This window comes from Balaenoptera physalus, assembly GCF_965194825.1.
Source record: "Balaenoptera physalus genome assembly, chromosome: 21".
In the NCBI taxonomy this organism is placed as follows: Eukaryota; Metazoa; Chordata; class Mammalia; order Artiodactyla; family Balaenopteridae; genus Balaenoptera; species Balaenoptera physalus.
The window spans coordinates 1217514-1222125 of record NC_138902.1 but is presented as its reverse complement, the minus strand read 5'-3'; the positions used below and the strand labels follow the sequence as shown (position 1 = coordinate 1222125).

General features: G+C 44.0%; 1 long non-coding RNA gene across 1 annotated transcript; it reads left to right on the top strand.

The window, feature by feature from the left end:
* The first annotated feature begins 303 nt into the window (after nucleotides 1-303).
* Nucleotides 304-4332, top strand: LOC309651610. Its single transcript, XR_014258252.1, has 2 exons — nucleotides 304-1139; nucleotides 1877-4332. It is a non-coding gene; the product is annotated as an uncharacterized lncRNA (long non-coding RNA).
* Nucleotides 4333-4612: the final 280 nt, after the last annotated feature.

Genomic DNA, 4612 nt, shown 5'->3' with positions numbered 1-4612 from the left:
CATCTTTTTTTTGGTGGACTTGCTGAGGACTTAAGCCCGGGAAGCAGTGTCAGATCGCTCTGAGAGATTGTACTGAAGAGGGAAGGGAGGAACCAGGACATATAGGAGTTTTGCAAAAACAAAACAAAACAAAACATAAAACCCCAAAACAACCAGGTAGTCGGAACATCAAAAGATTACTGTTAATTAAAGAAAAACCAGACATCTCAAGTTAATGAATTTAGCATTTTTCTATGTATGGGAAGAGGCAGGAGTCTGGGCTCATTAGAATCCTTCATTTGATGTGCATTTGAAGTATCTAGAGCCAGCATCCTGCTTTTCTCCATCCTGAATCCCCTCCGGGTGCACCATCGGGGATGGCTGCCATGGCTGACGATGGCTTGATGGCTGCAACACTCTGTTGACTGATAGGGCAGGCGACATTCTTCATCCATACAGGTTCAAGTTTTATTTCTTGCTCGATTTACTGGCTAGGGTTGGAGTGGGAGACTCTGTTCTTTGCAGATGTGAGGGACTCAGGGTCCTTCAACATTGTGGCGTCGCCTTCCTCAGGTCCTCAGAGCCCCGCGCTGGAAGCAGGGAGCTTGGAGAAGGCATGCACGCTCTTGGCCTCTTCTGCCCAGAGAGGACAGAGCCACTTCTGCGCATGGTCCACTGGTCAGGGCTCATCCCAGGGCCCCACCCAGAGGCAAGGGGGCTGTCGAAGGGAATCTGGATGCAGCAAAGAGAAAGGGCCAATGGGTATTGATTAACAACTAGCCAAGGTCCTACCTACCTACCAATTCACTGTCAGATCTTTAGAATACAAAGGGTTACATTCCTGCAATCCTCCTCTAATTCGAGACAATTCTCCATTCATATTCTCTTTTGCTTAGAGCAACCTTGAGCTGGGTCTTCCCAGTCTCTTCTTTCTACCCTACAGGCTGTGGTCTCCTCGGAAGCTTTGGTGGGATGCAGGCACCATCTGGGAGAAGGCGCCTCGGAACTCACATGCCCGCGGTGCCCAGGACCCCAATTCCTTCCACCTCTCAGATGCTGCTTTCTTTTCCCAGGGACAGAGCCAAGCTGTAATTGACTCCTTGGGCATTTCAAAGTCCCTGATCCCAAGACTGAAGGATGACTCCCTGCTGTTGTGAAAGGTTACCAATTTATCAGGACCTCTGATTGGGAGGGACAGTGGGAAGAGGGGAGGTGGTGTCAGGGGAAAGGCACTGATGTTTCAAACTCAACTGGCGACTCCAGCCCCTGGTAATGGCTTTAGTAACTTCACAGCTGATCCCTGTGATTGAGCATCAGGACCATTGAACGCTAATTGAGTTGAAAATCTTCCCCCTCATGTGCTAAAACTCTCAGGCAGTAAAAGGCTTCTGACCATGTCTGGAGTTGCGTGCTGGGGACAATGTGGTGGGTTGCCTCTGTCTACACTTAACTGCTGTTCGTCTTCCCGGCTTGACGGGGTAGGGTTGCTGTACATACACAGACTTTAAAATTATTTTTAAATTATTTTAAATTTTTTTAAACTGAAGAATGGTTGATTTACATTGTTGGTGGTTTCAGGTGTACAGCAAAGTGATTCAGTTATGCATACACACATACATACGTATACACACATACATATATATATTCTTTTCCAGATTGTTTTTCATTATCGTTTATTGCAAGATATTGAGTAATATTGAGCACAGTAATACTGTGCTCTACAGTAGGACCCTGTTGTTCATCTATTTTACATATATCATATATGTGTGTGTCTCTGTTAATCCCACACTCCTAATTTATCCCTCCCCTCACCCTTTCCCCTTCGGTAACCGAAATTTTGTTTTCTGTGTCTCTGGGTCTATTTCTCAAACAGACTTTTTTTTTTTTTTTTAAGCAGATTGCACCTTGCTGTGGCTGGATCAATACTCTGGAGTGAGCTGTTTGCCCTCAAAACTGCTGGGGCCGCAGCCGTGGAACTGCAGTATCCCAACGGGGTCCTGACGTCCATCTGCCCTGTTTTTTTCAGGTGCGCTGAATCGACAGTCCTGAGTTTTGAAGTTTTCCTGGAGAGGACTTGCGGGGATTTCTCCAGGATCGATGGAACTCCTTTTGTGGTGCTTCAGTGCTTCCACCATGAAGCGCTCATTTCCCTATGCACGTCCCCCCGCCCCACCCCACTGTTTCCTTTACTCTCTCTCCTCCCACCCCCAATTCCCAGAAGAAGATCTAGGAATCAGGTCCAAACATAAGATCTTTGGAGAATCCTTGTGTGTGTTTTTTGAAATTTTTATTGCAGTATAGTTGATTTACAATGTTATGTTAGTTCCGGGTGTACAGCAAAGTGAATCAGTTATACATATACATATAATCCACTCTTTTTTAGATTCTTTTCCCATACAAGTCATTACAGAGTACTGAGTAGAGTTCCCTGTGCTATACAGTAGGTCCTGATTAGTAATCTAGTTTATAGGTAGTGTTGTGTATATGTCAATCCCAATCTCCCAATTTAACCCTCTCCCCTCCCCACTCTCCCCCTCTTGTAACCATAAGTTTGTTTTCTACATCTGTGACTCTATTTCGAATCCTTGTGTTTTACTCTAGTCCTGAAACTAGATAAAGCCTATTCATCGATAAACAGGTGAGGAAGTAGAGCCAGGCATTGGTTGAGTGTTGATGTTTCTGGTACAAGCTGACTCTCCGCTCATCATCCCACACCTTCATCAGCCATCATCATGCTGTCTGTCACCTCCTCTTCTCTGAAGAAGGCCCGGGCCATCTTTTGAAAATACAAAGTCCAGCATTGAGACCCTCCTAACTGAGAGAGCAGGAAGGGCCAGAGCTGCTGAGGTGCTCCCTGAACCCCACTCAGGGGATCTGTGTTGTTCCCACCTGGGTGTATTGTGTGGACCCCTAAAATTCCTGCAAACCTCTGCCTCTGGGCTTCCAGATTGCCCCTGAAAGAAATGAACAATAATCATAATACCCACCACGTACTGACCGCTGGTATCTTGAGGGCTGCCTTGCCATTGGACAACATTTGTTGAGCTCCTACTGTTTGCCAGACAGTGGGTACATGCTTTATGTGTTTTTAGCCCTTCTGACAACACTGTGATTTAGGACCTGTTAATATGTCTATTTTGCTAAAATGGAAACTGAGGTTCAGAGTGGTTAAGTAACAAGGAAAAGTCCATGTTTTTACCCCCTACACTAATATATATGTATATTTGTGTATATATATTCTATATATGTATATTTAACATATACATTATGTTGCCTGAAAAAAATGCACAACCTCAAAGTTGAGAAATATGTTTTATTTGCTGGGCAAAACTGAGGACTTAAGCCTGGGACACAGCCTCTCAGCTCTCTCTGAGGGTTTGATCCAAAAAGGAGAGGGAGGAGCCATCAACTATAGGAGTTTTTGCAACAAAGACCAGGTAATCGGAACATCGAAAGATTCCTGTTAATTAAAGAAAACCAGACATCTCGAGTTAATGAATTTTTAGTGTTTTTCTGTGTATGGGAAGATGCAAAAGTCTGGGCTCACTGAAACCTTTCCTTTGATATGCACCTCAGCTATGTGGGCCAGTACCCTGTGCTTTCTCATCCTGAGTTCCCTCGGGGTGCACCATCAGGGGAGGCTGTGGCAGTTGACTGCTAGATGGTGGGCATCCTGTTTCCATCCTGAGTTTCCTCAGGGTTCACTCTTGGGGCGGCTATAATGTGATGGCTTGATGGCTGCAACATCCTTTGTTTACTGATATGGCAGGCAACATTTTTTCATTGACAATTATATATATACAATATACACTGTTCGTCTTACATATATTATCTATTTTACGTACTACGTGTTTTTTAGAATCTTTGCAAAAAACCTTGCAAGGTAGGTGTTATTCTTTACATTTTGTGAAAAAGAAATTAAAGCCTCTAACAGGCTGAGAAATTGGTCATGTCACTACATCAGGATTATCAAGTCAGTGAACAAGATTTTGCATCCAAGTAATCCTTTTGTGAAACACCCCCCCCCCAAAACAAAGAAACTATGTTCTTTCCATGCTCCAAAGTATATTTTGGTCAAGTGACTTAAGAAACTCTCCCTTAAGCTTGTCTAAAGCAGAAAATAAGACAACAGTGTTTTACTGGAAATTATCAAAAGGCAGGATCAAGCAGGAATAATGAAAGGGAGCCTGAGGTTTCGGGTGAAGAACCCACTGGCTAAATAGGCCCCTGGAAACAGACCCACTTTTTTTTTTTTTTTTTAATTAATTTGTATATTTGTTTATTGACTGTTTTCCTCCAATAGAATGTAATCTTTTTTTTTTAACATCTTTATTGGAGTATAATTGCTTTACAGTGGTGTTAGTTTCTGCTTTATAACAAAGTGAATCAGCTATACGTATACATATATCCCCATATCTCCTCCCTCTTGCGTCTCCCTCCCATCCTCCCTACCCCACCCCTCTAGGTGGTCACAAAGCACCAAGCTGATCTCCCTATGCTATGCGGCTGCTTCCCACTAGCTAGCTATTTCACATTTGGTAGTGTATATATGTCCATGCCACTCTCTCACTTCCTCCCAGCTTACCCTTCCCCCTCCCCGTTTTTAGAAACCCCTCTGGTCCAGTGGAGAAGC